At 39.1% G+C, this 27,115-nt stretch overlaps 1 protein-coding gene across 4 annotated transcripts in view; it reads right to left on the bottom strand.

Annotated features, from left to right (window-relative positions):
* The window catches only part of ATF7IP2 (activating transcription factor 7 interacting protein 2), a 130,166-nt gene that overhangs the window by 59,386 nt on the left and 43,665 nt on the right, over positions 1 to 27,115 (bottom strand). The window lies entirely within an intron of this gene.

Below are 27,115 nucleotides of genomic sequence, written 5' to 3'. Positions count from 1 at the left end.
TTTCCTTTAATTTATAACTTTGGTGGGTATACACTAGGTGTATGAAATCATGGGGTACGTAAGATACTATGATACAGAAATGCGATGCACAATAATCACATCTTGGTAAATGGGGTATCCATCCCCTCAAGCATTTATCCTTTGTATTACAAACAATCCAATTACAGTCTTTAAGTTATTTTTAAATGTACAACTAAATTATTCATGACTATAGTCAGCCAGCTGTGCAACTGAATGTTAGGTAACTAGCTCTCACTCATTCTAACTCCTTTTTTTTTTTTTTTTGAGACAGAGCCTCACTCTGTCACTCACGCTGGAGTTCTGTGGCATGATTTTGGCTCACTGCAACCTCTGCCTACTGGATTCATGTGATTCTGCTGCCTCAGCCTCCTAAGTAGCTGGGATTACAGGTGCCCACCACCACCATTCCAGGCTAACTTTTGCATTTTTTAGTAGAGAGGCAGTTTTGCCATGTTGGTCAAGCTGGTCTCAAACTCCTGGCCTCTGGTCATCTACCTGGTCGGCCTCCCAAAGTTCCGGTATTACAGGTGTGAGCCCCTGTGCCTGGCCCATTCTAACTACTTTTTATATCCATTAATCATTCCCATCTTCCTCCCCAACACCAAATACCTTTCCCAGCCTCTGGAAACCATCCTTCTACTCTCACCATAAATTCAAATGTTTTAATTTTTACCACCCACAAATAAGTGAGAACTTAAGTGTGTCTTTCTGTGCCTGGCTTATTTCACTGAAGATAACGACCTCTAGGTCCATCCACGTTGTTGCAAATAACAGATCTCATTCTTTTTCACAGTGAATAGTATTCTATTGTATATACGTACATTTTCTTTATCCATTCATCTGCTGATGAGCACTTAGGTTGTTTCCAAGTCCTGGCTACTGTGAGAAGTACTGCAATAAATATGAAATTATAGATATCCTTTTGATATACTGATTTCCTTTCATTTGGGTATATATTCAGCAGCAGAATTGCTGGACTGCAGGGTAGCTCTGTTTTTAGTTTTTTAAAGGAGCTTCCAAACTGTTCACCCTACTAATTGTACAAATTTACATCCCCACCAACAATGTATAAGGATTCTCTTTTCTATACATCCTTATCAGCATTTCATATTACCTGTCTTTTGAATAAAAGCTATTTTAAGTGAGGTGAGATGATATCTCACTGTAGCTCTCATTTGCATTTTGCTGATGATCAATGACGTTAGGCAGCTTTTCACATGCCTGTTTTGCATTTGTATCTTTCCTTTTGAGAAATGTCTATTCAGGTATTACCGTTTTATAATTGGATGATTAGATTCTTTCCTACAGAATTGTATGAGCTCCTTATATTCTGGTTATTTATGCTATGTCAAACATGTAGTTTGCAAATATTTTCTCCCATTCTGTGCCTTGTCTCTTTGTAGATTGTTTCCTTCGCTGTGCAGAAGCTTTTTAACTTGAAGTGATCCAATCTGTCCATTTATCATTTGGCTACCAATGCTTATAAATATTTTTTTTGCCCAGAATGATGTCCTAGAGAGTTTCCACAATGATTTCTTCCAGCAGTTACAGAGATTGGGGATCTTAGATGTAAGTCTTTAATCTATTTTGACTTTTTATATACAGTGAGAGAGATCTAATTTCATTCTTCGGTATGTGAATATCCGGTTTTCCCAGCACTATTTATTGATGACTGTCTTCTTGCAAATATTTGTTCTTGGCACCTTTGTCAAACATGAGTTCACCTACAATAGGTATATGGATTTATTTCTGGGAAACCGATTCTGTTCTACTGTTCTGCCTGTTTTTATGCTAGTATCATGCTGTTTTGGGTACTATAGCTCTGTAGTATTTAACTTCAAGTAAGGTAGTGTGATTCCTCCAGTTTTGTCCTTTTTGTTCAGAACAGTTTTAGCTATCCTTGGTCTTCTGTGGTTGCATACTAATTTTAGAATTGTTTTGTCTATTTCTGTGAAGAATGCCATTGATATTTTGATAGGGACTGCACTGAATATGCAGATGGCTTTAAGTAGTATAAAGATTTTTTTGTGTACTCTCCAAATTCTTTCATCAGTGTTGTTTTTTTTTTTTCTCTCTGAGACGGAGTCTTGCTCTGTCACCCAGGCCGGAGTCTAGAGTGCAGTGGCATGATCTTGGCTCAATGCAACCTCCGCCTCCCAGGTTCAAGCCATTCTTCTGCCTCAGCCTCCTGAGCAGCTGGGATTACAGGTGTGTACCACCACGCCCAGCTAATTTTTGTATTTTTAGTAGAGACAGGGTTTCATCATGTCTCAAACTCCTGCCCTCATGATCCACCTGCCTTGGCCTCTCAAAGTGCTGAGATTACAGGAGTGAGACACTCTGCCTGGCCTTTGTCAGTGTTTTACAGTCCTCATTGTTATCTTTCACTTCTTTGGTTAGCTAGTAGGTATTTAATCTTAAAGACAGATGACCAATCACTACAGCTCGGCTCTCAGAAAGCCACATTCCTAGGAAAAGGGGGAAGAGTACTACATCAAGGCAATACTCTGTGGGACAAAAGAATCTACAACAGCCTTGATCCCTAGATTTTTCCTCTGACGGAGCCTACCCAAAAGGGAAGGAACCAGAAAACCAACTCTGGTAATATGACAAAACAAGGTTCCTTAACATGCCCTCCCCACCCCCCGTCTCCAAAAAAAAATCACACCAGCTCACCAGCCATGGACCCAAACCAAGAAATCCCTGATTTACTGGAAAAAGAATTCAGATAGTCAGTTATTAAGCTAATCAAGAGACACCAGAGAAAGGCAAAGCCCAATTTAAGGAAATCAAAAAAATCATTCAAGAAATAAGGGGAGAAATCTTCAGTAAAATAGGTATCATAAATAAAAAACAATTGGCCAGGCACAGTGGCTAGCGACTGTAATCCCAGCACTTTGGGAGGCCAAGGTGGGCTGATCACCTGAGGTCGAGAGTTCGAGAAATGAAGTGACCAACAAGGTCAGTTTCTCCAGCAGTTTCTCCAGCCTGACCAACAGGGAGAAACCTCGTCTCTACTAAAAATACAAAACTAGCCAGGTGTGGTGGCACATGCTTGTAATCCTAGCTACTCAAGAGGCTGAGGCAGGAGAATCACTTGAACCCGAGAGGCAGAGGTTGCAGTGAGCCGAGATTGTGCCATTATACTCCAGCCTGGGCAACAAGAGCAAAACTCCATCTCTAAATAAATAAATAAAATAAAAAAACTTCAGGAAATAATGAACACATTTATACAAATGCAAAATACTCTGGAAAGTCTCAGCAATCAAATCGAACAAGAAAAAAACTTTAGAGCTTGAAGACAAGGTTTTCGATTTAACCCAAGGACAACGAAGACAAAGAAGAAAGCATAAGAAAATATGCTCCAAGAAGTCTGGGATTATGTTAAACAACCAAACCTAAGAATGATCAGCATTCCTGAATAGAATGCCTAAAAGTTTAGAAAATGTCTACTTGGGGGAATAATCAAGAAAAACTTCCCGGACCTTGTTAAAGATCTACACATCTAAATACAAGAAGCTCAAAGATCACCTGGGAAATTCATTGCAAAAAGGTCATCACCTACCTAGGCACAATGCCATCACGTTATCTAAAGTTAAAACAAAGGAAAGAATCTTATGAGCTGTAAGGAAAAAATCTATAAAGGAAAAAATATCAGATAAACAGCAGATTTGTCATTAGAAATCCTACAAGCTAGATGGCATTGGGGCCCTATCTTCAGCCTCCTTAACACAACAATTATCAGTCAAGAGTTTTGTATCCAATGAAACTAAGCTTCATAGGTTAAGAAAAGATACAGTCTTTTTCAGACAAACGAATGCTGAGAGTATTCACCACGACCAAGCTAGCTCTGTAAGAACTGCTTTAAGGAGCTTTCTAAATCTTGAAACAAATCTTGGAAACACATCAAAACAGAACTTTTTTAAAGCATAAATCTCACAGGACCTATAAAGCAAAAATACAATAAACAAAAAAGCCACGGTATAAAGGCAACAAATAGCATGATGAATGGAATAGTACCTCACAACCCAATACTGTATCAGTCTGTTTTCATGGTGCTGATAAAGGCATACCTGAGACTGGGATGAAAAAGAGGTTTAACTGGAATTAACAGTTCCACCTGGCTGGGGAGGTCTCAGAACCCGTGGGAAGCAAAAGGTACTTATGACATGGCAATGGCAGAAGAAAAATGTGGAAGAAGCAAAAGCAGAAACCTGTGATGAACCCATCAGATCTCACAAGACTTACTCACTATTACGAGAACAGCATGAAAAAGACCAGCCCCCATGATTCAGGGAGCTCCCCCTGGGTCCCTCCCATAATACATGGGAATTCTGGGAGATAAAATTCAAGTTGAGATTTGGGTAGGGACATAGCCAAACCATATCACTAACATTAAATGCTCCACTTAAAATACACAGAATTGCAGAATGGGTAAGAATTCACCAACCATCTGCTGCCTTGAAGAGACTCACCTAACACATAAGGACTCACTTAAGCTTATGGTAAAGGGGTAGAAAAAGACATTCTGTGCAAATGGACATCAAAAGTGAGCAGGAGTAGCTATTATTATATCAGATAAAGCAACAACACTTAAAAAAGACAAAGAAAGGGCAGGGCGCGGTGGCTCATGCCTGTAATCCCAGCACTTTGGGAGGCCGAGGTGGGAGGATCACAAGGTAAAGAGATCGAGACCATCCTGGCCAACACGGTGAAACACTGTCTCTACTAAAAATACAAAAAAATTAGCCGGGTGTGGTGGCACGTGCCTGTGGTCCCAGCTACTCGGGAGGCTGAGGCAGAAGAATTGCTTGAACCCAGCAGGCGGAGGTTGCAGTGAGCCTAGACTGCGCTACTGCACTCCAGCCTGGTGACAGAGCAAGAGTCCGTCTCAAAAAAAAAAAAAAAAAGACAAAGAAGGACATTATATAATGATAAAAGGCACTGTCCAACAGAAAAGTATCACAATCCTAAATATACATGCACCTAACACTAGAGCTCTCAAATTGATAAAACGATTACTAAACTTAAGAAATGAGATAGCAACATAATAAAAGTGGGGGACTTCAATACTCCACTGACAGCACTCAGACAGGTCATTAAGATAGAAAGTCAACGAAGAAACAATGGATTTAAACTATACCCTGGAACAAATGAACTTAACATATATTTACAGGACATTCTACCCAACAACTGGAGAATATACATTCTATTCATTAGCACATGGAACTTTCTCCAAGATAGACTGTATGATAGGCCACAAAACAAGCCTCAATAAATCTAATAAAATTGAAATTATATCATGCATGCTCTCAGACCACAGTGGGAAAAAACTGGAAATCAACTCCAAAAGGAACCTTCAAAAGCACTCAAATACATACAAATGAAATAACCTGCTCCTGAATTATCATTGGGTCAACAATGAAATCAAGATGGAAATTAGAAAATTCTTCAAATTGAATGACACAGAGACACAACCTATCAAAACCTCTAGGATATAGCAAAGGTGGTGCCAGGAGGAAAGTTCATAGACCTAAATGCCTACATCAAAAAATCTGACAGAGCACAATTTAAGGTCACACCTCAAGAAACCAGAGAAACAAGGACAAACCAAACTCAAACACAGAAGAAAGAAAACAACTAAGATCAGAGCAGAGCTAAATGAAACTGAAACCAAAAGTATACAAAAGATAAATGAAACAAAAAGCTGGTTCTCTGAAAAGGATAATAAAACTGATAGACCATTAGCAAGATTAACCAAGAAAAGAAGAGAGAAAAACCAAATAAGCTCAATTAGGAACAAAACGGGAGATACGACAACTGACACCACAGAAATACAAAAAATCATTCAAGGCTAACTGAATGATTATCCTTGAATGCTATAAGGTTATACGCATATAGTTTATGCATATAATCTAGAAAACCTAGAAGAGATGGATACACTCATGGAAAGATACAATCCTCCTAACTTAAATCAGGAAGAATTAGATACCCTGAAAGACCAGTTAACATGCAGCAAGATTGAAATGGTAATTAAAAAATTACCAACATAGGTCAGGCACAGTGGCTCACACCTGTAATCCCAGCACTTTGGGAGACCAAGGTGGGTGGATCACCAGAGGTCAAGAGTTCAAACCAGCCTGGCCAACATGGTGAAATCATATCTCTACTAAAAAAGCAGAATTAGCCAAGCATGGTGGCGTGTGCCTGTAATCCCAGCTACTCCACAGGCTGAGGCAGGAGAATTGCTTAGAACCTAGAAGGCAGAGGTTGCAGTGAGCTGAGATCGCACCACTGCACTCCAGCCTGGGTGACAGAGCAAGACTCTGTCTCAAAAGAAAAAAAAAATTTTAACAACAACAAAAAAAGCTCAGGACTAGACAGATTCACAGCTCAATTCTACCAGACATTCACAGAAGAACTGGTACCAATCCTGACTCTATTCCAAAAGAGAGAAAGAGGGAAGCCTCTCTAAATCATTCTTTGAAGCCAGTATCACCCTAATACCAAAACCAGGAAAGGACATAATCAAAAAAGAAAACTACAGACCAATATCCCCGATAAACATAGATGCAAAAATCCTCAACAAAATACTAGCTAACTGAATCCAACAACATATTAAAAAGATAATCCACCATGATCTTTTCATGGTTTCATAACAGAAATGCAGAGATTGTTTTCACATATGCAAGTCAATAAATGTGATACACCACATCAACAGAATTAAAAACAAAAATCACATGATCATCTCAATAAACACAGAAAAAAGACTGAACAAAATCCAGCATCCCTTTATGATTAAAATGCTCAGTATAATTGGCGTGCAAAGAACATACCTTAATGCAATAAAAGCCATCTATGATAAATCCACAGCCAACATAATACTGAATGGGGAAAAGTTGAAAGCACTCCATCTGAGAACTGGAACAAGGCAAGGATGCCCACTCTCACCACTTCTCTTTCTAGAGCAATCAGACAAGAGAAGACAATAAAGGGCATCCAAATCAATAAAGAAGAAGTCAAACTGTCGCTGTGTGCTGATGATGTGACTGCATACCTAGAAAAATCCTAAAGATTCCTCCAAAAAGCTTCCAAACTAACAAAATAATTCAGCAAAGTTTCCAAATACAAAATGTACACAAATCTGTAGCTCTCTTATACACCAGCAGCAACCAAGCTGAAAAACAAATCCAGAACTCAACACCTTTTACACTCATTGGGAAAAACACACATACACATACACACACAAACTTAGGAATGTACCTAATCAAGAAATCAAAACACCACTACAAGGAAAACTACAAAACACTGCTGTAAGAAATCACAGATGACACAAACGGAAACATATCCCACGCTCATGAATGGGTAGAGTCAATAAATATTGTGAAAATGACCATACTGCCAAAAGCAGTCTAAAAATTCAATGCAATCCCCACTAAAATACCACCATCTTGTTTCACAAAACTAGAAAAAGAATCCTAAAATTCATATAGAACCAAAAAAAAAAAAAAAAAGCCTGTATATCCAAAGCAAGACTCAGCGAAAAGAACAAATCTGTAGGCATCACATTACCTGATTTCAAACTATAAGACCATAGTCACCAAAACAGTATGTTACTGATATAAAAACAAGCACACAGACCAGTGGAACAGAATAGAAAACCAAGAAATAAAATCAAATACTTAAAGCCAATTGAGCTTTGACAAAGCAAACAAAAACATAAAGTGGGGAAAGGGCACCCTACTCAACAAATAGTGTTGGAATCATTGGCAGGTCACATGTAGGAAAATGAAACTGGATTCTCATCTCTCACCTTAGACAAAAATCAACTCAAGATGGATCCAGGACTTAAAGCTAAGACCTAAAACTATAAAAATTCTAGAAGGTAACATCAGAAAAACCCTTCTAGACATTGGTAAGAAAGGATTTCATAACCAAGAATCCAAAAGCAAATGCAGCAAAAACAAAGATGAATAGGTGGAACTTAATTAAACTAAAGAGCTTTTGCACAGAAAAAGGAAGACAACCCACAGAGTGGGAGAAAATCTTTACAACCTATACAGCCAACAAAGGACTAATATCTAGAATCTACAAGACACTCAAAACAAATTAGCAAGAAAAACACCAAAAAACAAAACAAAACAAAAAACAACCCATCAAAAAGTTGGCTAAGGACACGAACAGGCAATTTTCCAAAGAAGATATACAAATGGCCAATAAACATATGAAAAAATTGTCAACATCACTAATGATCAGGGAAATACAAATCAAAACCACAATGCAACACCATCTTACTTTTGTAAGAATAGCCATAATAAAAAGTCAAAAAATAATAGATGTTGGCCCGGATGTGGGGAAATGTAACATTTCTATACTGCTGGTGGGAATGTAAACTAGTACAACCATCATGGAAAACAGTGTGGAGATTCCTTAAAAAACTTCCTTAAAGTAGAACTACCATTTGATCCAGCAATCCCACTATTGGCTATCTACCCAGTGGAAAAGAAGTCATTATATGAAAAAGATACGTGCACAGCCATGTTTATAGCAGCACAACTCACAATTGCAGAAATATGGAACCAGCCCAAATGCCCATTAATTGAGTGGATAAAGATACTGTGGTATATATATGATGGAATACTATTCAGCTATAAAAAGAAATGAATTAATGGCATTTGCAGCAACCTGGATGCAACTGGAGACTATTATTCTAAATAAAGTAACTGAAGAGTAGAAAATCAAACATTGCATGTTCTCACTCATAAGTCGGGGTTAAGCTATGAAGACACAAAGGCATAAAAATGATACAATGAAGTTTGGGGACTCAGGGGAAAGGGTGATGAGGGATAAAAGACTACAAATTGGGTTGTGTATAGTGCTCAGGTGATGGGTGCACCAAAATCTCACAAATCACCACTAAAGAACTTACTCATGTAACCAAATACCACCCGTTCCCGAATAACCTAAAGAAAACAAAAAACCCATCAAAAGGTTGGCTAAGGACATGAACAGACAATTCTCCAAAGAAGATATACAAATGGTCAACAAATATATGAAAAAATGCTCAATATCACTAATGATCAGGGAAATGCAAATCAAAACTACAATGTGATACCAACTTACTTTTCTAAGAATGGCCATAATCACAAAGTTTGATTATTTTGATTTCTTTTTCCTATCATCCACTGTTAGCCTATAGAAATGTTACTGAATTTTGTATGGTGATTTTGTATACTGTAAGTTTACTCAATGTATCAGTGTTACTAGTTTGGTGGATTGTTTAGGATTTTCCAAATATAAGATCTTATCATCTGCAAATAAGGACAATTTGACTTCTTCCTTTCCAATTTGCATGCCCCTTATTTCTCATCTGACTCATCTAGCTAGGACTTCTAGTACTACGTTCAATAACAGTGGTAAAAATGGGCATCCTTGTGTCCCAAATCTTAGACCGAAGGTTTGTAATTTTTTTTTTAATAGGTTTTCCCCATTCAGTATGATATTAACTGTGGTCTGTCGTATACGGCTTTTATTATGTTGAGATACATTCCATCTATACCCAGTTTTTTCAGGGTTTTTATCATGCGGGGATGTTGAATTTTATCAAATACATTTTCAGCATCAAATGAAATGATCCTATTTTTGTCCTTCACTGTGTTGATGTAATGTATCACACTGATAGCTAGCATACGTTGAACCTAGGTGAAATACTAAGTAGTCATTATTAATAATCTTTTTAATGCATTGTTAAATTCAGTTTTCTACCATTTTGCTAAGGATTTTTACATCAATACTCATCAGAGATACTGGCCTGTAGTGTTTTTTTTCTTTTTTAATGTGTCTTTGTCTGGTTTTTGTACTGCTTAATAGGGGCCTTGTGGAATGAGTTTGGAAGTATTCCCTCCTCATCTATTTTTCAAAATGGTTTGAGTAGGATTGGTAGTACTTCTTTAAATGTTCAGTAGACTTCAGTAGTGAAGCAATTGGGGTGCAGTCTTTTCTTTGCTGGGTGATGTTTTATTATGGCTTTGATCACATTACTTGTTACTGGTCTGTTCAGGTTTTGGATTCCTTAATGGTTCAATCTTGGTAGGTTGTATGTGCCCAGGAAATTATCCATTTTCTCTAGATTTTCCAATTTATCGGTCTATAGTTGTTCATAGTAGCCACAAATGATGCTGTGAATTTCTGAGGTATTCTTTTTCATAGTCTACATAAATGTTGGCTTTATCTTTTAAAAAACTAACTTTTCATTTCATTGATCTTTTGTTTCTTCTGCCACGATATTTATTCTTTCCTTCTACTATTTTTGTGTTTGGTTTGTTCTTGCTTTTCTAGTTAAGATGCATCATTAGGCTAATTATTTTAAGTTGGCTGGACACGGTGGTTCAGGCCTATAATCCCAGCACTTTGGGAGGGCAAGGCAAGTGGCTAGCCTGAGCCCAGGAGTTTGAGGCCAGCCCAAGCAACATGGCAAAACTCCATCTCTACAAAATATTTTAAAAAATAGCCACGGGTGGTGGTGCATGCCTGTGGTCTCAGCTACTGGGGAGGCTGAGATGGGAGGATTGCTTCATCCTGTGGAGATCGAGGCTGTGGTTAACCATGATCACACCACTGCACTACAGCCTGAGTGACAGAGCAAAACACTGCATGCAACAAAAATTAGTTGAAGCTTTTCTTCTTCTTCTTCTTCTTTTTTTTTGTTTTTAGACAGATTCTTGCTCTGTTGCCCAGGCTGGAGTGCAGTGGCATGATATTGGCTCTCTGCAACCTCCATCTCCTGGGTTCAAGCAATTCTCCTGCCTCAGCATCCTGAGTAGCTGGGACTACAGGTGCATGCCACCACACCCGGCTATTTTTACTAGACACGTGGTTTTACCACATTGGCCAGGCTGGTCACAAACTCCTGACATAAAGTGATCTGCCCGCCTCAGCCTCCCAAAGTGCTAGGATTACAGGTGTGAGCCACTATGCCCAGCCTTGAATGTTTTAAGACTTGTTTGGTAAACTAAACTATGGTATATCCTTGAGAATAATCCTTGTGCTGACAAGAATGTGTATTTTGCAGCTGTTGTATGAAATGTACTGTAAATATGTATTAGGTTCACTTGTTGTATATATAGTGCAGATTAAGTCTGATGGTTGTTGGTTGATTTTCTGTTGATCTGTCCAATACTGAAACTGGAGTCTCCAGCTAAGATTGCATTGATGTCTCTCTCTTTTTAGCTGGAATAATATTTGCTTTAACTATCTGGGTACTCCAGCATATATAATTAAATTGTTATAGCCCATTGGTGAATTGACCCCTTCAGCATTATATAATCACCTTCTTTGTCTCTTATGACAGTTTTTGTCTTGAAATCTTTTTTTTTCTTTCTGATACAAGTGTAGCACTGTTACTCTTTTTGGTTTCCACTGACATAACATATCTTTTTCCAATGCTTTATTTTCAGTCTATCTGTATCTCCATATCTTTATAGGTGCAGTGTTTTTCTTGCAGGCAACAGATAATAGGGTCTTTTTTTTTTTAATCCATTGAACTACTCAACAGCTTTTGACTGAGGAGTTTAGTCCATTTACATTAAACGTTATTATGTATAACTAAAGAGTTACTCCAGCCATTTTGTTGTTTTGTGATCTTGTCTTCCTTCTTTCCTTTCTTCCTGTCTTCCTTTTAGTGAAGGTGATTTTCACTGGTGGTATAATTTCTTTTCACTTTGTGTATCTGTTGTATGTTTTTCAATTTGAGCTTACCATAAGGCTTGTATATACTATCTTATAACCCATTATTCTCTCAAACTGATGAGAATTTAACACTGATTGCATAAACAAATAAGCAAAAATATAAACTCTATACTTTATTCCCCTGCTTTTAACTTTCTGTTGTTTCTATTTCTTTTTGTACTGTGTATATCTTGAAAAGCTGTTATAGTTATTAATATTTTTGACAGGTTCAAAGTAGTTTACATTCAACAATTATAGTCTTAAAATAGTCTGTGTTTTTCTCTGTGCTACTACAGGGATTTTTTTTTTTTTTTTTTTTTTTTTGTGGACTCTTTCACCCAGGCTGGAGTGCAGTGGTGCAATCTCGGCTTACTACAACCTCTGTATCCTGGGTTCAAGCAATTCTCCTGCCTCGGCCTCCTGAGCAGCTGAGATTACAAGCATGTGCCACCACACTTGGCTTTTTTTGTGTGTTTTTAGTAGAGATGGGGTTTCAACATGTTGGTCACGATGGTCTTGGAACTCCTGATCTCAAATGATCTGCCCACTTCAATTTCCCAAAGTAACGGTATTACAGGCATGAGCCACCACTCTTGGCCTGTACCTTCAGATGATATCTTATTGCTCACTAATATCCTTTTCTATCTAACTGAAAATCTCCCTTTAGCATTTCTTGTGGGACAAGTCTGGTGTTGATGAAATTCCCCAGCTTTCGTTCATCTGGTAATGTCTTCATTTCTCCCTCATGCTGAAGAACTTTTTTGCTGGATATACTATTCTAGGATAAAAGTGGGGTTTTTGTTTGTTTGTTTTCCCTTCAGCATTTTATATATATCCTGGCATTCTCTCCTGCCCTGTAAGGTTTCCATGAAAAAGTATGCTCCAGATGTATTGGAACTCCATTGCATGTTGTTCCTTTTCTTTTGCTGCTCTCCTTTCTTTATCCTTGACCTTTCAGAGTGTGATTATTACATGTCTTAAGGTAGTCTTCTTTGAGTTAAATCTGGTGTTCAATAACCCTGTTGTAGTTGAATGTTGATATCTTTCTCTAAGTTGGGAAGTTCTCTGATATTATCTCTTTTCATAAACTTTGTTCCCCAACTGCTTTCTCTATCTCCTGTTAGATTACTCTTAAATTTGCCCTTTTGAGGTTATTTTCTAGGAATTATAGGTGTGCTTCATTTTTTATTCTTTTTTTTATCTTCTCTGTGTATTTTCAAATAGCCTGTCTTCACGCTAATTCTTTCTTCTCTTTGATCAACTGTGCTACTAAAAGTCTCTGATAACACCCTTCGGAGTGGCAACCACATTTGTCAGTTCCAGAATTTCTGCTTTTTAAAAATTATTTCAATCTTTCTTAAATTTATCTGATAAAATTCAGAATTCCTTCCCTGTGTTATCTTCAATTTCTTTCAGTTTCCTCAAAACAGCTATTTTAAAATCCTGTGTCTGAAAGGTCACATATCTCCATTTCTCAGGATTGTTCCCTTGTACCTTATTAGGGTCGTATGTTGAGGTCATGTTTTCCTGGATGGTCCTGATGTGTCATCACTGCCTGGGTATTGAAGAGTTGGGTATTTTTGTGTTGTCTTTGCAATTTGGGCTTGTTTGTGCCTATATTTCTTCAGGAGGAATTCCAGATATTCAGAGGGACTTGGGAACCCAAGCCCAATACTGCTGTGGTTCTGGCAGAGTCAGAGAGGTACTGCCTTTGTGGTCCTGGATAAGATCTGGAAAAATTCCCTGGATTACAAAGCACATTTTTGTTCTCATCTCTTACTTTCTCCCAAACAAATGGAGTCTCTCTCTCTCTGTGCTGAGCTGCCTGAAGCCAGAAGTGGGGTGACACATGCACCCCTGTGGCCACTACCACTGGGACTGTGCTGGGTCACACCTAGATCCAGCACAGCACTGAGTCTTGCCCTAGGCATTTTGTAACCACTACCTGGCTACTACCTTAAGACTCTAGGGCTCTATCATCAGCAGGTGGGGAAGCAAGCCAGGTTTGTATCACTCCCTTCAGAGTGGTGAGTTCCTCCAGGCCCTAGGTGGCTCTAGAGATGCTGTCTGAGAGCCAGTGATTAGAGTCAAAAACCTTAGAAATCTAGCTGGTGTTCTATTCTATTACAGCTAAACCTCAACCCACAAAACAAAGTACTTCCTGCTCTTCTCTTCCCTTTCTACAGGCACAGGAGCCTCTCTTGGTGGCCACTGCCACCACTAGCAAATAGGAAGTTGTGCCAGCTTACCACCAATGGTCACTTAAAGCCCAAGGACTCTTCCGTCAGCTGTGGTGGATGCTGTGAGGCCTGGGACTCACTATTCAGTGCAGTGAGCTCTCCTTTGGCTCAGGGCAGGTACAGAAATGCTCTCCAAGGGCCTAGGTCTATACTCAGGGACCCTAAGAGCCCACCTGATGTGCTACACTACTGTTGCAGAGCTGGTACCCAAGGTGCAAGATAAAGTCCCCACTGATTGCCCCTCTACTTTGCTAAAGCACAGAGTCTTTCACCATAGCCACCACACCTGGGAATGTTCTGTGTCTGCACCGCAAGACAGCACATCTCAGCAATTCACTAACGATCCAGGCAGATTTCTACAGTTCTGGGGTGTCACTTTTGGTTATTCAGTGTCCAGGAGCTCTCTATAGTCAGCAAGTGATGAATCCTGCCAGGACTCGGTCCTTCACTTCAAGGCAACAGGTCCTAGAAATGTAGTCTGAATGCTAGGGCCTCACGACTCTACCCAAGCTGTTACCTAAGACGCAAAGAGTAAAGAGGACTTTGTCTTGCATCTTAGCTGTTACCATAGATCTAAGATACAAGATCTTTGCTCTCCTCATCTCAAGCACAAGGGAGGAGTCACTTCTGTTGCTGGTAAGCTGTGCTGCCTGGTGTTGGGGAAAGGGTAACACACGTAGTCTGTTAACTGTACATGCTGGTGTTGTCTCTAGGTTATGTGCTGTACTAATCCACTGGCTCTAAGCCCAGCCTAGCACCAGGACTTGCCAAGGAATCGCAGTACTTGTGTCCCAGCTGCCTTTCAAGTTTACCTAGGACCCCAGAGCCCTTTAGCCTGTGGTGGCATGTCTTGACAGAACTCAAGTTCCAACCACCGGGATGGGTGATTCCCTTCTGGCTAATGCTGGTTCAAATACTCCCTTGTTTATAGTTGTGGGCTGAGCCCAACACCACTTTGCTCTCTGCTATGACAAGACAGCACTGAGTTCAATACCAAGTTCCCTAGTCACTGTGTTCTCCCTCCCTCAAGTGAACATTCTCTCTCCAGCAGCTGCTCCCAGGGGATGAGGCGGTGAGGTGGGGTAGTGGCCACAATTCAAGGTTGTCCTTCTTAAGTTCTTCAGTGCCTCTTTCAGGGATATGAAGTTAAAACCAGTCACTGTGATTGCTTGCCTGATTTTTGCTTCTTCTAACAGTGTTCTTTTTTGTAGTTAGTTGTTAAAATCTGGTGTTCCTGCAGCAGGATATAATAGGTGAAGGCTTCTGTTAGGTTTCGAAAGGAAGTCAAGGGTTAAAGACAGAGAGAGATTTGGCAGCTCAACAGCAACACAGGTTTACTGTCAGCACAAACCCACGTAGCAGGGCCAGCTTAGTGCCACAGTCCCACCGCTGCTTACAAGCTGGGATAATTATAGGTCTAGGTGGGAGGGATTTAGGTGGTATGGTTTGCTGCCTGGGAAGATGTTGATAAAGATTTTCCTGTGGTCAGGTGTTTTGGCCTTTTGTCTGGCAGGATGTGGTAAGAATATTCCTTGGGCCTTTGTCCAGCAAAATGTGGTAAGAATGAGGCAGGATGTTTCTCACGACCCGAGCCCCTGTGGAATGTTTCACTCTGCAAAATGGTGGAGGGCTTATAAAATGGTGTGGCTTGAACTAACAGCTTCCATTTAGCCACCTTGCTCTGACCCTTCCAGGTATCCTCATGATAATAAATATTGGCCCTTGAACCTCCTCCTCCCAGGTTCAAGCAATTCTCCTGCCTTAGTCTCCTGAGTAGCTGGGATTACTGGCACCCACCACCATGCCCAGTTAATTTTTTGTATTTTTTTCAGCAGAGATGGGGTTTCACCATGTCAGCCAAGCTAGTCTCAAACTCTTGACCTCAGGCAATCCACCTGCCTCAGCCTCCTAAAGTGCTGGGATTACAGGCGTGAGCCACCATGCTCAAATATTGAGCTTTCTTTAAGATGTTTAGGATTCCTTTGAAGGTTTCTTGCAGGGAGGGTCTGTCTACTAGTGATAAATTCCCTCACCATTTGCTTCTGTAAGAAAAACTTTATTTCTCCTTCATTTATGAAGCTTCATCTAGTTGGATACAAAATTCCTTGTTCACAGGTTTTTTTTTTATTTCAGCACTTTGACAATTTCATCCCATCCCATTCTGACTTGTAAGGTTACATGTGGTTGGGCCCAGTGGTTCATGCCTGTAATACCAGCACCTTGAGAGGCCAAAGTGGGCAGATTACTTGAGTCCAGGAGTTCAAGACCAGCCTGGACAACATGGGGAAATCCTGTCACTACTAAAAATATAAAACAATTAGCTGGCCATGGTAATGCATGCTTGTAGTTCCAGCTACTCTGGAGGTGGTAGCATGAGAAATGCTCTAACCTGGAGGCAGAGGTTGCAGTGAGCCATGATCGTGCCACTCCACACTATCCTGGGCAATAGAGTGAGACTCTGTCTCAAAAAAAGAAATAAAGGCTGGGCACAGTGGCCATGCCTGTAATCCCAGTACTTTGGGATGCCGACATGAGTGGATCACTTGAGGTCAGGGTCAGGATTTCGAGACTAGCCTGGTCAACAAAATGAAACCCCATCTCTACTAAAAATTATCCAAGTGTGGTCATGCACACCTGTAATTCCAGCTACTCAGGAGGCTGAGGCAGAAGAATCGCTTGAACCCGAAAGGCGGAGACTGCAGTGAGCAGAGATTGCACTAGTGCACTCTAGACTGGGTGACAGAGTGAGACTCTATCTCAGAAAGGAAAAACAAAAGATTACTGTTGACAAGTCCACTGTTCATCAAATGAAGTTTCTTTTGTAGGTGATTAGATGCTTTTCTCTTGCTGATTTTATAATTCTCTCCTTCACCTTAACTTAATGACTATATGGCATTAAACCCATGTTGCAACTTATTTTCCTAAGACTCATTAGGCCTCCCGTGGCTAAGATATCTAAATCTCTTGCTAGACTAGGGAAGTTTTCATTAGTTATTTCCTAAAAATGTTTCACTAAATATTTGCTTTTCCTTTGGAAATAATGTTAATTCATCAGATCTGCTGCTTTATGCAGTCTCGTATTTTTCAAAGGCCTTCTTCCTTCTTATATAGTCTTTATTTTTGTCAACTAGGTTAATTCAAAAGATTCTTCTGCTTTATCTAATCTACAGTTGAGGCTTTCAAATGCATTCCAAAATTTCTTCAATTAATTTTTAATTGCCATAAAGTTCTGTTTCATTTTATGAAAAGACATCTATTTCTTCTTCATGTCCTAAATTGACTTTCCAATTTATTTGTATTGGTTTTCACATTTCCCTTGTATTTCATTAAGTTTCTTTAAAAACAGTATTTTGAGCACTTTAGCATTTCAATTATTTTTGGTTAGGATCCACTGCTAAGGAATTCCTATGTTCCTTTGAGGGAGTGTTATAATACCTTACTTTTTTATGTTTCCTGTAACGTTATGCTTATTTCTGCACATCCAGAGACATATTTGCTTCTTGGTATCATTAAATGTACTTTCACTAGGACAAGAGTTTTTTTCTTGAGGATGTGACTTTGCTTCTGGACAAATTCAGTGGCAAAAACTCTATTATTTCTTCGGTTCTAAAATGAAAAGCCTCAGGGTGGTGGTTTTCTCAAATGCCAGTCACACTAGCAGTGTACCAGGCAGGTGAGCAGGTGAGCAGGTTCACAACCTCAGTAGCCAGCATGGTATGGACAATTCTGATAACATGAAGTCATGAGAACTCACCTCACTCCTGAGCTCGATGCACTTGTGTCACATGTTGTAATGAGCTATGTGGGCTGACCTCCTGGCCAGTAGGTGGCACTAACAATTAAAAGCCAGCTGCAGTGATAGCAGTAGGGTTTATACCCAACATCCGCTAACCTGGAAAATCACTCATCTCCCCACAAACATCATTAGACAGAGGGAAACAGAAAAATCAAATATTGGACTTATTTTGAACTTTAAACCAAATGAACCTAACATTCATATTCATAGAACATTCTATCTGCAGAATATATATTCTTCTCATTAGCACATGGAACATTCTCCAAGTTAGATCATTAGACCACAAAACAAGACTCAACATTTTTTTTTTTTTTTGAGAAAGGGTCTCCCTGCATTGACTAGGCTGGTCTTGAACTCCTTAGATCAAACAATTCTGATACCTCAGCCTCCCAAAATGCTACCATTACAGGGGGATCCACTGTATCTGGCTATGAACAAATTTTTAAAACACCAAAATCAGGCCGACATAGTGGCACAAGCCTGTAATCCCAGCACTTTGGGAGGCTGAGGTGGGATGATCACTTGAGCTCAGGAGTTTGACACCAGTCTGGCAACATGGCAAAATTCTGTCTCTACAAAAAATACAAAAATCAGCCAAGCATGGTGGTACATGCCTGCAGTCCCAGCTACTTGGGAGACTGAAGTGGAAGAATCGCTTGAGCCCAGGAGGTCAAGACTGCAGTAAGCCAAAAATCGTGCCACTGCACTCTAGCCTGGGTGACAGAGTGAGACGCTGTCTCAAAACAAAAATCGGTATCATATCAAGTATCTTCTCAGACCACAGCAGAATAAAAATGGAAATCAATGCCAACAGAATCTTTGGAACTATAAAAATATATGAAAATTCAACATGCTTCTGAACTATCACTGAGTTACTGAAAAAATTAATATGGGCCACGTGTGATGGCTCACACCTGTAATCTCAGCACTTTGGGAGGCTGAGATGGGCAGATCACGAGGTGAAGAGTTCAAGACCAGCCTGGCCAACATGGTAAAACCATGTCTCTACTAAAAATACAAAAATTAGCTCGATATGGTAGTGGGCACCTATAATCCCAGCTACTCAGGAGGCTGAGATGGGCAGATCACGAGGTGAAGAGTTCAAGACCAGCCTGGCCAACATGGTAAAACCATGTCTCTACTAAAAATACAAAAATTAGCTCGATATGGTAGTCGGCACCTATAATCCCAGCTACTCAGGAGGCCGAGACAGGAGAATGGCTTGAACCCAGGAGGTGGAGGCTACAGTGAGCCAAGATCGTGCCACTGCACTCCAGTCTGGCAACAAGAGCAAAACTTTCTCAAAAATAAAAAATAACCCAGAAAAGAAAAGAAATAGAGACCCAAAAGAAGTATCAATAAAACAAAAAACAGTTGGTTCTTTGAAAATTTAAACAAAATTGGTAAGCTACTAGCTACACCAACCAAGAAGAGGTAAGATCTAAATAAACAAAGTCAGAAATTAAGAAGGACACATTATAGCTGATACCACAGAAATACAAAACATCAACAGAGACTACTATGAACAACTATATACCGACAAACTGGAAACCCTATGGGAAATGGATAAATTACTACAAACATACAATGTCCCAAGCCTTAACCACTAAGAAACAGAAATCCTGAATAGATAATTAGTAAGCCTGAATCAATAAAGACTCTCCGAACAATAAAAGAGCCCAGAACCACATGGATTCACAGTAGAATTCCACCATACATAGATGAACTAATACAAATACTCTTGAAACTATTCAAAAAAAGAGGAGGGCATTCTTCCTCAACACATTCTAAGAAGCTAGTATCACTTTGATATCAAAACCAAACAAGGACACAACAAGAACAACAAAACTACAGATCAATATCCCTAATAGATGAAACAATCCTAAACAACATACTAGCAAACTGAATCCAACAGCACATAAAAAAGATAATAAACTGGCTGGGCGCAGTGGCTCACACCTGTAATCCCAGCACTTTGGGAAGCTGAGGTGGGCAGATCACAAAGTCAGGAGTTTGAGACCAGCCTGGGCAACATGGTAAAACTCCATCTCTACTAAAAATATACAAACTAACTGGGCATGGTGGCAGGTGCCTGTAACTCCAGCTACTCAGGAGGCTGAGGCAGATCACTTGAACCTGGGAGGTGGAGGCTGCAGTCAGCTGAGATTGCTACACTATACTCCAGCCTGGGCAACAAGAACAAAACCTATCTCAAAAAAAAAAAAAAAAAAATGTGGGAATTCACAATTCACTCAGGGTGGTGGCAAAAATATTAAAGAAAGTTACCGAATATAGTCTTAAACCCTTTGGGAAGGCCTAAGGGTTTTTTTCTATAGTTCTTGGCTGAAGGCAACCTAAATCCCCTTTACATTTAGTTAATAAATAAAGCAAATAGCTGGGTATGTGGCAGAGTTTACCTAACTAACTTGTTTACTCACATAGTCTTAAAACTAATCTTTGAGCTGGACGGCCCTCTGGCGGAAGGTCAACCACAGATATTACCTACTAATGGTGTTTACTTGCTTTGGGCACCGGAACCTGTATCTTCAACCTCTAGTGGTGTTGACTGAAGCCTTTGTCAATCACACTTTACTAAATAAATGAGAATCTTACTGGCTAGGAAGGGCTGGCGGTTGCAACTGTTTACAGCACTCTCCAGGGTGCCTGTAAGTCCCCTAGACCATCAGACAAACTGGTAAAGCATAATATCTGTGTGTCAGTATATCTTATTCACCTGTTGCTGAATCAGGGTCTACAGGACAGACTCATACAGGTGGTGACTCCGACAACATAAACCATGATCAAGTAGGTTTTATACCAAGGATGCAAGGATGGTTCTACACATGCAAATCAATAAATGTGATTTATCACAACTAAAAACAAAAACTGTATCATCATCTCAATACATACACAAAAAGCATTTCATAAAATTTAGTATCCCTTCATGATAAAACCCACAATACACACTATGCATAGAAGGAACATAGCTAAGGCCAAGGGCAGTGGCTCACGCCTGTAATGCCAGCACGTTGGGAGGCTAAGGCAGGTGGATCACCTGAAGTCAGGAGTTCAAGGGCAACCTGGCCACAACATGGCAAAACTCTGTCTCTACTGAAAATACAAAATTTAGTCAGGTATGGTGGCAGGTGCCTGTAATTCCAGCTACTCAAGAAGCTGAGGCATGAGAATCGCTGGAACCTGGGAGACAGAGGTTGCAGTGAGTGGAGATTGTGCCACTGCACTCCAATTTGGTGACAGAGCGAGACTCTGTCTCAAGAAAAAAAAAAAAGGAAGGAACATAGCTATAAATAATAGCTGCCATAAGGCCATATACAACAATCCCATAGCCAAAATCATACTAAATCAAGAATTATTTGAAGTATCTCCTTTAAAAACTTGAACAAAACAAAGATGCCCACTTTCACAACTCCTGTTCAACATACTACTATATATCCTGGCCGTAGCAATCAGGCAAGAAAGAAAGAAAAGGTAAACAGGATGTCAAAGTATGTTTGCTGATGACATGCAGCTCATGCCTGTAATCCCAACACTTTGGGAGGCCAAGGCGAGTGGATCACAAGGTCAGGAGTTTGACACCATCCTAGCTAACATGGCAAAAACCATTTCTACTAAAAATACAAAAAATTAGCTGGGCATGGTGACATGTGCTTGTAGTCCCAGCTACTCGGGAGGCTGAGGCAGGAGAATCGCTTGAACCTGGGAGGTGGAGGTTGCAGTGAACTGAGATTGCACCACTGCACTCCAGCCTGGGCAACAGAGCAAGACTCTGACTCAAAGAAAAAAAAAATCTGTAGCATTTCTATACACCATTAACAATCAAACTGAGAGCCAAATCAAGAAGGCAATTCCATTTACCATAGCTACAAGACGTAAGATAAAATATTCAGGAAAAATTTTAACCAAGGAGGTCAAAGACCTCCTATACAAGAAAAACTACAAAACACTGACAAAAGAAATTCTAGTTGACACAAATGGAAAAATATCTCATGCTTACTGATTTGGAGAGCTAATATTGTTAATATGGCCATACTGCCCAAAGCAATCTACAAATTCAATGCATTCACTATTGAAATACCAATGTCATTCTTCACTGAATTACAAAAAACAATCTTGAAATTCACATGGAACCAACAGAGAGCCCAAATAGCCAAAGCAATCCTAAGTAAAAACAATAAAGCTGAAGATATTGCATTATCTTCTAATAATACTATAATACAAAGCTGATGGTAATCAAAACAGCATAGTAACATATAGAAACAGACATACAGATCAACTGAACAGAAAACCCAGAAATAAAGCCACGTATCTACAGTCAAGTGATCTTTGACAAAGTTGACAAGAGCATATGCTGTGAAAAAAACACACCTTTTTAAATAAATTGTGCTGCAAAAACTGGATTGACATACGTTTAAGAATGAAACTAGATCCCTAACTCTCACCATATTAAAAAATCAACTCCTCTTAAATTTCTGCAGAAAGGAAAAATTATCAATTTCTGCCAAGCCAGCTGCAATTTTCAAAAGGATTGTGCTGAATTTGTAATCAATTTAGGGAGTATTACTATCTTTCTTCATTTAAGATTGCAGTTATTATTTATGAATTACAACATTACCACTGTATAATTCCCCAAGTATACAGCATACTTCTACTGACTATAGCCAGGTTTTGCACAGTTTTTATTTTTTTTGAGATGGAATTTCCTCTTGTTGCCCAGGCTGGAGTGCAATGGCATGATCTGGGCTCACCGCAACCTCCACTTCCTGAGTTCAAGTGATTCTCCTGCCTTAGCGTCCTGAGTAGCTGGGATTACAGCCATGTGCCACCATGCCCAACTATTTTTGTATTTTTAGTAGAGACAGGGTTTCTCTATGTTGGTCAGGCTGGTCTTGAACTCCTGACCTCAAGTGACCTGTCTGCCTCAGCCTCCCAAAGTGCTGGGATTACAGATGTGAGTTGCTGTGCCCAGCCAGATCTCTTAAACATATTTTCCTAACTGAAATTCTGTATCCTTTGACCAATACCTATTCAACCCCCTTCACCTGTATAATTATCATTCTACTCCCTCCTTCAATGAGTCAAACTCTTTTAGATTCCAAAAATGAGTAACATCATACAGTATCTGTCTGTGTCTAGATTATTTCAGTTAACACAATGTCCAGGTTTATCCATGTTCTTGCAAATGACAGGCAAAATAGTGTTTCATTATGTACATATAACACATTTTCTTCATTCATTCCTTGATAAACATTCAGGTTGATTCTGTATCTGGAATAATGCTACAATAAACATGTGAGTGTAAGTATCTCTTAAAAATAATGATTTACTATCCTTTAGATGTATACATACAATAGTAAGATTTCTGGATCACATTTTAATTTTTTTTTGAAACTTCCAAAAAAAGTTCCAAAAAATGATAATAGCTTTACTAATTCATGTTTCCATGAACTGTGTGCAAAAGTTCCATTTTTCTCTACATCTTTGCCGACATTTGTTATATTTTATTTTTGGTGATATTTCATAGTGGTTTTAATTTATACTTCCACAAATATTAGTGATGTCGTGCACTTTAGCCATTTGTATGTCTTCTTTTGAAAAATGTCTCTTCTGGTCCTTTGCTCCCCCGCCCCCCGGACCTTGTTTTTTTTTTTAAGATGAGGTCTCACTTTTTCACTCAGGTTGCAGTGCAGTGGCACGATCTCAGCTCACTGCAACTTCCACCTCCTTCAGGCTCATGCGATCCTCTAAACTCAGCCTCCTGAGTGGCTGAGACCACTGGTGTGCACCACCACACTGACTAATTTTCTGTAGAGATGGGGTTTTGCCATGTTACACAGGCTGGTCTCAAACTCCTAAGCTTAAGTGATCTACCCGCTTTGGCCTCCCAAAGCACTGGAATAGCAGGCATGAGCCATAACACCCAGCCCATTTTCTTTTGAGACAGGGTCTGTCTGTGGTCCAGGCTGGAATACAACCACACAATCATAACTCACTGTAACCTCAAACTCCTGAATTCATTTTTTAATTGGCTTACTTGTTTTCTTTTTATTTAGTGGAGTTCCTCATATGTTTTGGAAGAATTATTATTGCTAAAATGATTATACTACCCAGAGTACTTTATGGAGACGATGTAATCCCTATAAAAATTCCAATGACACTTTTCATATAAATTGAAAATACAATTCTAAAATGGGTATTTATGTGAAACCACAGAAAAGCCCAAATAGCCAAAGCAATCTTAAACAAAATTAATAAAGCTGGGCAGGCTGGGCACAGCAGCTCACAGCTATAATCTCAGCACTTTCGGAGCCAAGTTGAGTAGATCACCTGAGGTCAGGAGCTCGAGACCAGCCTGACCAACATGGAGAAACCCTGTCTCTACTAAAAATTCAAAATTAGCCGGGTGTGGTGATGCATGCCTGTAATTCCAGCTACTAGGAGGCTGAGGCGGGAGAATCATTTGAACCTGAGAGGCAGAGGATGCAGTGAGCCAAGATCGTGTCATTGCACTCCAGCCTGGGCAACAAGAGCAAAACTCCGTCTCAAAAAATAAAAATAAAATAAAAGCTGGAGGCATCACACTAGACAATTTCAAAATATACCACAAAGCTGCAGTAAATGAAACAGTACAGTACTGGGATTAAAAACAGACACATAACTAATGGAACAGAATAGAGAACCCAGAAATAAAATATACACATTTATATTAAATTGATTTTCAACCAAATGCTAAAACATACAACTTGGAAAGAACAGTTGCTTCAATAAATGGCGCTGGGCAAACAGAATATCTACATGCAGAATAAACTAGGCAGTATCTCACACCACATATAAAAATGAACTTTAAATGCATCACTACAAAGTTAAACGTAGGCTGGGTATGGTGGCTCATGACTGTAATCCCAGCATTTTGGGAGATCAAAGCAGGACGACTCCTTGAGCCCAGGAGTTTGAGACCACCCTGGGCAATACAAAGAAACCTTGTCACTACAAAAATTTAAAAAGAAAAAAATTTTTTAAATTAGGCATGGTGTCATGTGCCTCTTGTCCCAACTACTGCGACAAGCTGAAAACAGGAGTAGCACTTGAGCCCAGGAGGCAGAGGCTGCAGTGAGGCAAGACTGAGCACTCTATCCTGTGTGACAGAGTGAGACACTGTCTCAATAAAGAAACAGGCTGAGGCGCAACAATCACTTCAAACCAGGAGTCAGAGGATGCCGTGAGCTGAGATCTTGCCCTGCATTCCAGCCTGGGCCACAGAACAAGACTCTGTCTCAAAAAAAAAAAAAAGGAGGAAAAAGAAAACAAACTTAAAAGTAAGACCCAAACCTGTAACATAACTGGAAACATAGGGGAAAATCTCCATGACGTTGGTCCGTACTATGACTTTTTTTTAAGATATGACCCTAACAGTATAACGAACGAAGGCAAAAACAGACAACTGGAATTACATATGAAACTAAAAATCTTCTGTACAGGAAGCGAACAATCAACAGAATGAAGAGACAATGTATGAAATGGGAGAAAATATTTGCAAAGCATACATCTGATAAAGGGTTAATATGCAAAATATGAGAGTCCTCTGGTTAGACGAACATGGGGTATCTTTCCATTTACTTAGATACCTAAATTATTTCAATAACACTTTGCAGTTTTCAGAGTATATGTTTTGTACTTCTTTTTGATGCTGTTATATATGCTTTCCTCAATTTCAGTTTTGGATTCCTCTTTGCAAGTATATGGAAACAAAACAGATTTATGTGCACTGATCTTCCATACTTCGACATTGTTGAATTGGCTTTTATCTTTGTGAATTTCTTAGAATGTTCTGCATATTAAATCAGGTTATCTGTGTATAATATTTCACTTCTTCCTTTCCAATTTCAATGCTTTTACTATTTGAAAAAATATTTGACTTCATTTTCCTAACTAGATCCTCCAGTACAATGTTGAACACAAATGCTGAGAGGGGTCATCTTGTTCCTGAATTAGCAGGAAAACCTCCAATCCTTCACTATGATATTAGCTGTGGGTTTTTTACAGATGCTTTTGATCAAGTTAAGAAAGTTCCCAACTTTCCCTACTTTGTTTAACGTTTTTATCATGAAGAGGCCTCGGATTTTATCAATGCTTTTCACTCTCTTAAAAACATCATATAGCTTTGTTCTCTTTGATCTGGCATATAACATTAAAGATTCTTACATGAGAAACTTTTGCTTTCCTGAGATAAATCTCACTTGGTCATGGTGTATAATCCTTTTATGTTAGTTTCAAATTACTAGTATTTGGTTGAGGATTTTCACATCTATATGCATTAAAAAAATCATTCTGCAATTTTCTTATAGTGTTGGGAGTCTGCTTTTGGTATCCAAATATTGCCCTTACAGATTTGAGAAATGCTCCATCCTCTTTTATTTCTTCAAAGAATTGGTGAGGAATGCACCTTTAAATGTTTAGCAGAATTTACCAGTAAAATCATCTGATTTGGGGCTTTTCATTTTGTCCTAATTCCATTGTTTTACTTGTTATATGTTCAGGTTTTCTTCTTCTTCTTCAGTCAGTTCTGGTAGTTTTGTGCCTTTTTAGGAATTTGTTTCATCTTAGAGTATCATACAATTGGGATTATTCTATATTAAACTACTGGAAGGTCAGCAGTAATGCCCCCTCATTCATTCTTAATTTTAGTAATTGAGTCTTCTTTTCTATCGAGGTAAGTTTAGTTGAATGTTTAATTGTGTTATCATTTCAAAAAATGTCTTATGGTTTCCTTTTCTATTTTTGTCTATTCTCTATTAATTTCCACACTATTTTTTTCCTATATTCTGCTGACTTTAGGCTTAGTTTGCTCTTCGATTTCCAGTTTCTTAAAAGGTCTAGGTTACTGATTTGAGGTCTTTTTTAATATAGCATTTATCACTATACGTTTCCTAAGAATTGCTGTAATTGTGCCCCCAAAACCTTTGGTATGTTTGTCTTCATTTTCATTCATCTCAAAGTATTTTCTAAGTAACCTCATGATTTCTTCTTTGGCTCTTATTTAGGAGTGTTAATTTCAAGATATTTGTGAATTTCTCAAGTTTCTTTTTAGTATTGATTTCTGATTTTATTTACTGGTCAGATAATGTTCTTTTTCGTAACTTCAATCCTTTTAAATGTGTTGGTTTGCTTCATGACCTAGTGTGACTACTAAAGAATGTTCTATATACACTTGAAAATAAAGTCTATTCTGCTGTTGTTGAGTAGAGTGTTCAAAGACGTCTCAAATCTAATTGATTTACAGAGTTGCTCAAGTCGTCTCGTCTTGCTGATTTCC

This window comes from Aotus nancymaae, unplaced genomic scaffold (assembly GCF_030222135.1).
Source record: "Aotus nancymaae isolate 86718 unplaced genomic scaffold, 86718_ANA_hifiasm-v0.15.2.pri h1tg000049l, whole genome shotgun sequence".
Classification (NCBI taxonomy): Eukaryota; Metazoa; Chordata; class Mammalia; order Primates; family Aotidae; genus Aotus; species Aotus nancymaae.
This window is presented reverse-complemented; position numbering and strand designations above follow the sequence as displayed.